The sequence below is a fragment of the Stegodyphus dumicola genome, chromosome 4 (genome assembly GCF_044657685.1).
Source record: "Stegodyphus dumicola isolate Sdum_Otavi_A_Nest chromosome 4, ASM4465768v1".
NCBI lineage: Eukaryota > Metazoa > Arthropoda > Arachnida > Araneae > Eresidae > Stegodyphus > Stegodyphus dumicola.
Window position 1 is genome coordinate 132,291,477 of NC_140771.1, and position 13,117 is coordinate 132,304,593.

At 31.8% G+C, this 13,117-nt stretch overlaps 1 protein-coding gene across 15 annotated transcripts in view; it reads right to left on the reverse strand.

Moving 5' to 3' along the window:
- LOC118204330 (uncharacterized) overlaps positions 1-13,117 on the reverse strand; it is a 1,054,928-nt gene that overhangs the window by 139,398 nt on the left and 902,413 nt on the right. For 8 of the 15 annotated variants that reach the window (XM_085815469.1, XM_085815471.1, XM_085815467.1 and 5 more), the window contains one exon: positions 3,326-3,459. The exons of the other annotated variants lie outside the window; for them this stretch is intronic. The gene's annotated coding sequence lies outside the window, so the exon portion shown is untranslated. The remainder of the gene's footprint in view (positions 1-3,325; positions 3,460-13,117) is intronic. 15 annotated transcript variants of the gene reach the window in all.

Genomic DNA, 13,117 nt, shown 5'->3' on the forward strand with positions numbered 1-13,117 from the left:
TAAATGATAATTTCGTATATTACAACTAATGAAAAACAAACAAATAAAAACCATGACATCATAGACTATGTCGTCCTGACAAAAGGAATACCTACCAAAACGTTACACGATATTCCAGAATTAGTACTCTGATGTTTGCTTTGGCACTAGAAATAGGTGATTTTTAGTATCACGTCAGATGATAATGAATACTAGATAGAGACCTGATTTTGCGACAAGGAACACTTTTATCAGTCAAGTTGTAACGCGCTTTCTCCTCCGTTACTGCGGCTTTCGTGATGTAAGTGGAATCAGCACCGGCTAGCATTGTTAGGTCCGGAGTTTGAATCCTAGCACGGGTTGATTATCTCCATTTCCTATTCCAGACAATCTAAATAGACAAAGTAAGCCTATGGAAACGCTTCAGATTTGCAAGGAAATATATCGGCAAGTCTTTAACCTCTTGGGACATTCATTTTTGATTATGAATCCAAATGTAACGTCAGAGATTTGGCGGTAGAATACAAATTACGCGATTGTGAAACATCTGTTTATTTGGCGAAAGTTAAATAATGATATTGTTTATATAAATATAAATCATATTTATTAATTCATATACATAATTAACTATATATGCGTCGTGTTTAAATTCCGTATAAAAGAGGATTGAAATTTTAAAGCAATATTAAACACGGTAATTATGGTAAGGAGCAGTAGGATTTCCCCAAAGTATGAAATTTGAAACCATAAACGATTAACAGGTAAATATTGATGGAGAAAATGTGCATAACAATGTTAAGAAATCATAATTTAGTGAAACTTTTGTCTTTCTAGAATTTAGTAACAGAAAATATGTAGAAGCGCTAATTAAGGCATGGTTAACTGTCCAATGTTCTTAACTACACTTTTCATTTTTACTAGCTTCCAATTAACTACACCTTTGAAATAATGGATGTTTAGAGTAAAGTTTAGCTAATATTTTATTTAATTATTATTTTTTTTTTTTAACATTAGTTCCTAAAATTAGGAAATTTGAAGAACTACTGACAGTTATAGAAGATCCTTCTTGTCAATAAACAAGAAATAAAAGCTCTGTGATACGATTTTGAGATACTGTTTAGATGTATGTACGGAAACGTTTGGTTCTAAAGATAAATTACAATGTTATTATTGCTTTTGAATTTGTAAGCTAATATTTGTTTCTTATTTTAATTATTTTTATTAACATTTCCTTTTAAAAAGCTATATTGATTATTTAGAACACATAATTTCGTATTTAATTTTAGGTCTTTTGTGTGGTTAAAAATGAGTTCAATCAAGTGTATGAATCCCAGATTCTTCACTATAACTTTCAATAACCGAGAAAATGCCAAACTAATCTACACTTGCACCGAAAGAATGCATCCCTATCCCCTCGACGTCTTGTACGTAACTCGGATATCAAATGACATCATAGGAGTTAACCGTTCAGCAGGTAAACATGGATGGTAAGGTAAAAAATAAAATGGAAGGGGTATGCTACATTTGATTCACTTATACTGGGCTGGATAAAAAACGAATTTAGTGATTTTTAATGAAATATCACTTAGTCCTGATAATTATTTCTGACATTTTTATATTTTAGCTTTCCATAGAAATGTCAGTTTCTTTTTTTTCGTGATACGATTGATGCAAATGGTAAAGAGTTAGAGTAACGGCATGCAATGTTAATGCACTTCAGTAAAAAAAAATAATTTAAAGCTTCGAATGGACACTTAAATCAGACGTTTCTCGGATACCGATTATCCTAAAGTAACATTTTCACAGCTATTAAAAGTTAGTGACATGTAATGTATCTAAAACTGCAATGCTTACATTAAATATGTGTCAGCATGCACACATTCTCTTGTCTTACTTTTGTCATGGCCTGTCATGAAGAAGGTATCAGAGCATACTTAATAGCAGATGTGAGAACGAGCTTAATTTTTAACAGTGCAAATGAGTTAAAAGTGTTATCAGAAAACTGACAATGCGTGGGAGGTAAAAAGATTTGGGAAGACAGAATTAGTCAATCCGTCACTCTCACTTGAAACTGCTATAAACTTATTTGACGAGATGAAAAAAAAGGAACTACATATGATCTGAAAAACGGTTAGTGTATTAATACGGTCACAACGGAGGAAATGTGGCGATGGCGTTACAAACGTTCACTGCGAACTACATAGAACTACGCGATGCCTAATAGAATACATGTGCTTTCCCTTATTTTGAATCCACATCCGCTTTTATCGACTTGTGTATATGTTCCAAATGTTGCAGGTCTGGCAAGATGATGCATTGCTACCAGCGATTATCATTTTCACATGTACAGCTGTAAGACAATTAGCATCAAAAATTAATATTCGTTACTCTTATTGTTTTTGCTGTTAACATTCAAAGAGTGTAAACATTATTTTGAGACTCCAAACATTAATTTTAATGCAAAAAAATAATTCTAAGTTATGAATCCCAAATGAAAATATTTATATTTATCTGAAAAACCTTGCAGCTCAATATCTTTTGTAGCACCGTGTCTATACTCGGAAAAAACTTACATAACTGTCGAAGATTTAGAAAGCATACTTTGAATTGGTGGTTTCTGAAATGTAACACTTTCAGTAGCTATCATCAACACCATGCAAAATTCACTTTTTGTGCCTGCTTTCAAATGAAATTGAAGATTCTTGAGTTTGCTGGGTGATATCCTCTATTGTAAAGTTATGTTACATTTATCAAAACGCATCATTAATCTTCTGCTCTATTTTATTTTCGACATTATTATAATAAATATAACAAACAGGGAGCAAAAAAAGTAACAAAGTTGTTAATATTATATTTCCCAGAATTTCTCCTTGAAATTACTGTTAGCAAACCACTTTTTTCAAAACAAAACAAATAAATAAATAAATAAAATAGATCGTTTCTCACGAAGAATAATTTGAATGGTCAAAATAAGGAAAAAATTATAAATTAATATAATAAATTAATAAATAAATTAACAATAAAAAAACTCAGAAAAGTAACTTTTACTAATTCTGAGAAAAAATTGAGGAAAGAAAATAATAAAATTACTTGTTTAAAATTTCCTAGAAAGGAAAATTAACAATTTCCATTTGTTTTCATAATAAGAAATTTTCTTATATATACCGCATTAAAGAGACTGCAATTTCATATTTGACATTTATTGCTGCAGATTGATTGGACACCATCGAATGTATTTGTGTTTTTCTAATTTTTCTTTCTGGAGGCACATTTCGTAAGATACAGACTGTAGATGCAACACTACCTAAGAATTCCAAAAGTGATAAAAGGATTTTATCTGGCTCACCTTTTCGAAGCAAGGACTTGCCCTCTCCAGTGCAGTTTACAAAACCCGGCTGCCGCTGCGAATCGCCCCGTTCACGGATCAATAACAATAATGTTGCCGAATAGCTTTCGAGTTGCTCCAACTCGAATTATGCCCTGAAAGAAGAAAAGAAATTTTCTCTCACAAACAATTCGAGAACAGAGAAGGGACGAGCATATACGGCGGAGAATGATACGAAATGAAAGATAAGCAGGATGATATAGATGTGTTTATAAGATATTATGAGGTAATGTTCTATACAAATATATCTTATATAGTTTGAATCTTGCAGCTGCTTTGACATTCAGCAAAGAAATGTTTCAGATAATTGGGTTGTTTTCGAAATTTTATAGGATAATCATTGGACTGCCAGCATAATGATAAGAAGGTTATAGCTATTAAAATAATGTTATAGCTATTAAAACAATGTGCAAAGTTTTTTACATACGCGTTATTTTTATAACCTCTATAAAATAAAATTGGATACCTGTTCCCTTTTCAATTAAATATATGAATAAATACGAGGAAATTAAATAAATTTTAAACACTAATACAATAATATGAATAATAGATAAATTAATACTTAAATTATCTCTCTATATATTAATGTATGTGCGTATATGTGAAATGAGAATAATCCAAAAATTTGTAAACGAACACATATATCTATCGAAGTAAAGCAGATTTCGAATAAAAAAATTATGATTTCTTAAGTTATCCTGCATCAGAAGAAGACTTTGAATGTAAGAAACTACAGTATCAGAATAACGGCGCTATGCACAGATTAATGAGTAAGTTTTGGCTTAAAATGTTTCAGATCCAGCAAAAGATATTGCATTTTAAAGTCAGGAAACAGAAAAATTAAACGTCGGGCAGCTCCGTAGATTTTATCCAAATCTTCGAACTACACATGAAACTTAAAAAAATCAACCATTAATTAACTCGCCGGAATTTTAATTGTAGATGCTGGTCGTGATACCTCCGAAATCACGAGAGATTGCCCCGATGTATGCGACAAACCTTTACAACCATTACATGTTTCTCGAAGCACTTTCACATCATCTTTATATATGTTAGTTATTCTTGCATAAACAGAAGAGAATACATTTTTATTGTAATTTATATAGTGCCTGTTAGTGCATAATATTTTTCCGACACTATTATTTCTTACAGTTCAAGGCTCCTATTGACACGGGATTCTTCTGGGGATTACATGGGCTCCACTAGAAGTTACTACGTTTTAACACTTCTGTACTCTCTTGTCAGAAATACCCACAATATTCAGCGGTATAATGTCATCTTTATAATTAGGTCAAGGTTATATGCGAGGTGTATGCCGAATTACTATCATTTGTGCTTGTAACTCTGAGAAATTGCACATTACAGGCCAACGCACAAGTACTTAAAAACCGCTATATTTATATAAAAAATTTATCTTGTTCGGTCATTTATTTATGGTCCAAAAGCGCACTTTAGTGTCAAAGGATGTTAGTACCGAAAAGGTTTCGTTTCATTATTTCATATTTTTCACGAAATTCTATGTACAGAATTTTGAATTCCTGCATGAACGCATACCACTGCAAAATTTCTTAGTACACTTCTATAGTAAGTACAGCAGATCATATGCATGATTTCAAAATTGAAACTGTAAAGAAATATTAATATTTACCTTATGTAAAAAAATGGTTATACATTTCTTGTTTAGCATGTATGAGTTCCACTGATAGCGAAAAAGCAACAACGGTGATGTGAATGCAAGCTGGGTGGCGTGGTCCGTTGGTCATAGATGGCTAACACTGGTATAAGGTTATATACCGTTAGTCGACCAACCGTTGTTTATATGACCAACATTCTAAAATAAAAGCCCTGAGAGTGGTCCTCGTGAAGTGGTTTTATAAATCTTTTCTAGTCACTGACCGACCTCTTATTTTGAAGGTCAAGTAAGCAACCCATGATCGGAATAAAAATGTAGATTTGCAGAAATTATATACGCACAAATAATCAAAGAGACACTCTTTATAAGCAGATGTTGTCATGAATCTAACTAGTGCCATTTATCGTGTCCAGTTATTAATTAATAATTATTGAAATGAATGTGCGTTTATTGTCCAGTTTATTGTTAACTTGCATAGTTTGTTAATTAACGGAAGAATAAATCTGAAAAAAAATTAAATATATGATGCTTAGTTGAACAATAAAAACTATCGCGCGGAAGATTAAAAGTATTTCAATTTGAAGAGTGGCAAAACATGTCTTTTAATCGTGAAATTTGTTCATTAAGTTTGAGAAACAAATACAGTGAAAGTAGAAACACTTTTTTTTATATATCGTCTATCTTCTGATTAAATTTGAAAATAAAAATCACACATTTGGCAGAGTGGCAACACAAAACTTTACCGAAGACAGGTAGGAAACAACACACGTCCTTACCATGTTATATTACAGATTCCGACTTATAAACAAACTAGCCAGAAAATTGTACTTCCATAAAGCGGGCAAAACCTATATAATTGAACAAACGAATTCCAATAAAGAACTATTTTCTCATTATAAGGCATATAACTTTACAAACGTTTAAGACGACAACATTAAGTCCAAAATTCTCAGGTTACCTTAATGAAAGAAAGCTAATAGCATAGGAAAGTTTTAAGTATTTCGGAAAATAAATCATTTCATTCCAGCAGAATTATTTATTAAAAATACATATTTCAGCAGATTTCCTGTTCAAAAACATTTACGTAGTATTAATCTTTCGTCATTATTTGTAGAAATTTTTAAACTTAAATAATTTGGATTTAATTAATAACACAACAGTTCAATCCTTGGAAAATTCGTTTATTTTGTGTATGCGAGAAATGATATAGCCTACTAAGTCATTCTTAAATTGCTTTAACAATTATTATTGTTTATTATTAGATTTATTTAAAGCTCAACGATACTGACTTTTGAATACAAAAGCTATGGTTTCGAAACTATTTTCTACCAGTTACTACATTTTAAGATCTCAAATTCTTGCCAATAATTAAATGATTTTTGAAAGATTCGTGTTTTGAAATTTAATTGCTTAAGATTTTAAAATTTGTTCAAATTTACTCAATGCACGTAATGTTTGACAAGAATGTAGCATGTGAAATAAGATAAAGAATAAAATTGCTAGAAAAATACGCAATATGCAAGAATAGAAGAGAAATATTTTCAGTACAAAAGTAATACTTATTTGTTATACTAAGCATCAAGCATGTGCGTCACGGTAAACGTTCTAGATTTTTCCGTGTTTCTGACCTTTAAATACAAAGCATTCCTTCATCAACGAAAGGATGTAGTTTTTTAGACGTTACATACCTTTTCCCTATCAGCTGAATAAATAAGCCCACAGAGAAATGGGGAAAGTAAATGAACTCTGAAACTATGGATGTATCAATACATATCCTGTTCTTAATATCCATATAAATATCATCAAGAGATAACGTACCTATTTCCTTTTTTGCATAATGAGGAAATTTTGTATTTAGTATTAATGTTTTGAAAGATACAAAATTTTCAGCTTATGCACATAATATGCATGAATATTGTGTTTACGATCAGTAATGTGTAGAAAGGAAAATCCGGATGTTGAGAAACTTCAGTAAATTGTATTCGAATAACAATCGCGGAATATATGTAAAAAAGCTTCCAATAACTTTTGATACCGATTTTCTCATTTAATTGACAAATGACAAGGTAATATCTCCATAATCTTTAAATAAAAATGTTTTGATAGAGAAACTAGCATTTGACAATTATGGGAGCTCGACTGTTATCATTCGAAATTAACTCAATCTTCAATCATTATTTTTTCTTCAATCAGATCCTTAGTAAGCTGCCAAAATCTTTCGGTCAATAGAGGATTGCGACGGTACAAATTGCGAATCTCAGTTATATATTTATATATGTAATATAAATCTGTAAATATACCTTGATGACTGGGTGATAGCTGCAATAGAAAGGTTTATTGCATAGCTATAATGATGAGACTCACAGACAGACGTGGCCGAAGACAAGACATAATTCATTGCTGGACATCTAATTCTTGATACACGTTTTCATCCATATGTCCTTTTAAGTGCCATATGCACCCCCCCCCCCCCACAGTTTTGTACAGCCTACATCATTAGATAGTGGACGAAGCAGCGTGGTGAGCGAAACGTATTAGAAAGAACAAATGAAGAGGAAACAAACTAAGTGTGCATTCAAAAAAATAGTGAAAAGTTTCTTTAATCTGACTGTATAAGAGCTATCCGGTCGCACTATTACATAAGCAAGCATTAAAAGGATTAATTTTGAAAGAACGTTGTAAACAAAATTATAAACAATTGCAACTTTAAAACAGAAAGGGGATATGCACGAACTGAAAAGAAGAGTAAACGGCTATTGCTAACTCAAGTTATAATTTTCATTTACGTAGATTTTATCTTGCGCACGTACACACACACACACACACACACACACACACACATATATATATATATATATATATATAGATAGATAGATAGATAGATCGGTGAGTGTGTGTACGTACATAGGGTGTTTCAGTACTGCGTTTCAGAACTTCTAGCAAGGGTAGGGCGCACCCTTGTGATTCGGAATTATATAGCAATACAGGATCAGAAATGCTTTCTTGGCACGCTGGTGTTCGCAGGAACCTCAGAAATTAAAAGACGCCAAGTTAATATTCGTTTTAATAAAAAACTTACGTTAAGGGGGCTCATACACCTTAAACCCCTCATGATCTTCGAATATGTGACTGTTGCAAGAATTGGGATATTTTATTTATTTTAAAAGCAATTACTTTCAACCTTTTACAGCTGACTACATAATATAGCTGCTTTGGAAACTAGTAACCAGAAAGTTTGTGTTGCCACAAATATTTTTGTAATTTAATCCTCTTTGTGACAAAATATTTCGCCGTGTTTCCACCTTGTGCGCATGATATTTTAAAAATGGCTAATGGTACATACTTGAAATTTGATGGAATTCTTTATATCGGCACTATTTTCTAACTGAACCAAAAACATGATAAATATTATAATATTCAAACATTTTGTGGATGAAAACATTACAAATTTTTTTAATAAAATACATTTTATAAACTCAACTCCAAATAAAATAAAAATTTAACATGAAATTTTTAGAATTTTAGGTTCACAGTAGTTTCTAAATGTTCTAAAGCTATATATTAAAAATGGAATTAAATTATGCAACATAATATTTTAAACTGTGCGCGCAAGGTGGAAACATGACGAAAAATGTTGTCACAAAGCGGATTAAATTATAAAAATATTTGTGGCAACACAAACTTTCTGGTTACTAGTTTCTAAAGCAGCTATATTATGTAGTCAGTTGTAAAAGGTTGAAAGTAATTGCTTTTAAAATAAATAAAATATCCCAATTCTTGCAACAGTCACCTATTCGAAGATCATGAGGAGTTTAAGGTGTATGAGTCCCCTTAAGTATCATGAGTCAAAGACAGTGTTTCGTCCACTGATTTCAATGTACGCCTCACATCTATACAGAGCATGGAATTCCGAATCCCGACTATTTTGGATATTCGAAGTATCTTTCGAATTTCCCCGGCTGCTACTGCGATTCGCGCAACGAGCTCCTTGGCGTTGTCAACGTGGATGCGATAAACCAATGTCTTCATATGGCCCCATTAAAAGAAATCAATACATGATAGGTCCGGTGATCGAGCAGGCCAACAGACGCGTACAAGCGTTGTGCGGCTGGCCCACTCACATGTCAAATGCATATCGACTAATTCCGCGTTCGTATAATTGATCGAATCCTGCATCTCTGCTCAAACTCTGCATCTTTGTGCGAAATGACGATTCCTTGCAAGTACTCTCAGAACTTTGCAACGCCATCTACCGCATCAGAAAAGTATTTCATGCCCTGCATTGATATATGATTCCGAGTCGTTGGAGTGCACTTTACCCCTGCTAGAAGTTTTAAAACGTGGTACTGGGACACCCTGTTTATAAGAACAGTCCTTTGTTTAACATCATGTGATATATTAAGGAATATTAGTTAAAATTAAAGAAAAAAAGAACGAGAAAAGAGCTAAAAGGGAAAACTATAGATTACTTAAAATTCAAAATTATCAACTCTAGTTCAATCATAACAAAAACAAAAAAGGGTACCTAATAAGTTTTATAAATGTATAAGAGAAATAAAGTATTTAGAATGGTACAGCGACACTATGAAGTTATAATTTTCTTTAAAATATCACAGAATGTTTCGCTTTTTACCACTTTTATAAAATTCTAAGAAAATATGCGCATATATTTCTCCTACGCAAAATATCCCGAAACTGTAGAAGGTGGTTCTGGTGACGTTGCGCATACAATAAAAATGTGAAAGTTTCATCAATTTAGTAAAACGTTATAACGCCTGAAAGGAAATTTCTGATGACTGAAAAAGCATGTGCAAACTAGATATATTCGCGACCCAAAGTCACATAGAATGCTCAAAGAAGTGCTGCGAGCAATCTGTAAAAATATGCATGTTCAAGACTTGTATTGCATTTTCTACTTTCAAATGCAACAAAATCAAGTTCTGAAAGAATTTCCTGAAGTGAGGTGGACGAATATTTATTGTAAAAGCTCGACAACAGCCGAGCATTTCACAATTCAAGCCGACATATAGGGAAAAATAAAACGATTTTTGTAACCAAAAGACATATGGACATGGAATGTACGTTGTCTTGTTCCATACTCAAAAAATACAAAATGACATGGAAAAGTGTGGATAATACTGAACAATATCATCATGACATTTAGACTTTTAATTTTCTCATGAACAGAATGATTTTCATGGACGTCACGTTATAAAACATAGCAATAAATTTATTACTAATCGCTTTATAAAACATAAGATATAAATTTATAACTACTCCTTCGTAAAATATAATATAATATATAACATTAATATAAATCGCTTCATAAAATACAATATATAAATTTATTACTAATTAATAATTAAATATCATGCATAAATTTATCAGTAAAATATAAAAATTTATATTTTGTTAAATAAATTTTAAAGTCATTCATGTAACTTCGTATTTAAAAAAAAAGTCTACACATATAATAACATATATTCATATTCAATCGAAACAGAAACATGACATAAGATTTAGAAGAGGAATAATTCAAGTGCTGCAGAAAAGTGATAAAAACATTTTACTTTTTAAAACAATGTATCATGAAACCAAAGAGGCTGTAACATTTCTTGTGATATTTTAGCGACGGAGCTGGTGCCAAAGAAATGTGGAAAGCTTTCAAATTTATATCTATCTATCTATCTATCTATATATATATATATATATATATATACACACACACCATATATATATGACCTCCCACATTACATATATTTGTATGAGTATTTTTGAGAAAAGAATACTTTTCTCAAAACTCCTAGCAGCTTTTCTCAATATGGAAGTCATTTTAGAAAAAGGTCTTCGCTTAGAGCATAGAGTGATCTCGAAAATACGAAATTTAACATTTATATGGTCCTCGCAAAATAAAATACTCGGTTAGCAAGTGTCTCGTGTTCTGTTGTAAATTAAATACAAAATTTCCTATTAATTTCCGTACGTTATTACCAGATATATGCATAAATAATAGTTTCACCGTACTTTTAATAAAAAGTACACTTTGTACGATTTAATAAAAAGTACACTTTGGAACGGTATTTTCTCCCTAAATCTGACATGAAAATGCAAATCCTAAATCAGACTTGCAAGATAATATACATTGGAAAGAGATCCACACTAGTAAGCACATCTTTGTGTCTTTATCAATGCTATCATTAAAGTCAGTAAACTATCAGTTTATATCTTAATGAAATCTAAGAAACATATCATTTATTAATCTTCCTACGGGTGAGCGATACATAAAGTTACATTACACTTTACTCAGAGTGCGATCAACTGTGATCATAAAATACTCAAACATTGTACTAAGAAGCTTCGTAATCGTAATTATATGTTTCAGATTAATATTTCTGAATATTTAGGGAAATAAAGTTCGTAGGCAACATTTTCGCCTTGTTATGCTTTATTAAAAAAAAGAGAACTCTGCTTTCGCAACAAAGATAGGAAAAGTATCACATACCTTTATTTGTTTCCTAAAGGGTATTAATTAAATTTGACATAACTCACTGTGCAATAAGTAATTATCAGACATTAAATACGAGAACAGAGAAGAAAAAGCGTTCGTTTCTGGAGGTATAAAACAATCAGTTGGCACCCAGCTTTGCAATTCCTGACATTCTTTGTAGCATAAAATATTAAACTTATTGTCTATATAGCCAGTAAACTGCTTGCTTACCGAAATCTGTCATTCAATGTGGCATAACATCAATCCTTTACCTGTCGAATGAAAACTAATTACGCGATTTAAAAGCAACATGCAAGGTCTCTGAGAATGAATGATGGAATTACATAAGGTCTCTGTAAAGTATGTGTTTTGCTAAGTGGATTAGAAACGCTTTTATTTAGTTTAATATCTCAAAATAATTATGTGCATGTGTTTATTATGGACGTGAGGCGTCAGTAAAAGATAAACATCCATTTCTAGGACGGCAGACTCACATTTATGAATTATATTTTCATTCCAGATTGGCAGAAATGCACTTATTCTATGGCCCGCGAGAAATCTTACCTTATTCGAATTTTTTCTCAGGAGCTCAAAAATGAGACTTACAGTGAAAAAAGTTATAATCTTCACTACCTCAAAAAAAATTGAATTGCGCGAGTAATTCCAAGCGTTACACCATACGTTGTTGCTGAATTACGGACCGAAACTGACATTAATTATTAATTTTTGTTCGTGACCTTTTAGAGCAACTGAATTAAATAAAAGCATTTTTAATCCGTTTAATAAAATACATGCTTTATATAGATTTCATGAATTTTCAATATTCATTCTGGAAGATTTTGCATGCATTTCTTAATGCGAATTTAATTTTTTTTTAATATTTCAAACATATACCTAATTTAAATTATTCATTACATATCTAATTCATACACTTTATTTTATCAACGATTTTTATAAGAATTTCCACCATTATTACAATTAACAAAAATGGTTTCTAACGTCTATATTATGTATGTTGAAGTAGAATAATTGTTTCTGAGATGCCAAATCTTAACCTTTCACACACGAGATAGACCTTTCTATCGCCATTCAGTGTAATGTGGGGGTTTGAGCCGTGACCGAAAAAGAACTTTAAAAACATATCCACCCCTATTTTTTAATGGCCAATCGCTGATAGTTGACTTTAAATTTTTTCGTTCTATTAATATTTTTATCCGACATTGAATCTAAGTCAAAAAACCAGTCATGGATGATAGCAATTTCCAAAACTGTAAAATAAATGCAATCGCAGATTCTTGTTTTTAGTTCTCCAATAATCATTATTCGGCGTGTTATTTTAACCTAATTTGGAAATATTTTTCTACATAAATTAAACGTAAACCTACTTTTAATGCCATGTGAAGAAATGGTGGTGTATTTAATTATGGCAAAGCACACGAGCGCTATCTGCCTAAGGGGAGGGATGCCTTCGTGGAGGACTTTCTAAGGGAAACTGGCTCGTATACCCGTTACACATGGGTAAAACCACGAAAACGCCCATGCAGCCAGCCCGTTCGCGGGATTCAAACCTCGGACCGAACTACCAGTGTTCAGCGACTTTACCGCTCGGCCGTTGGTGGGCCCCCATGTGAAG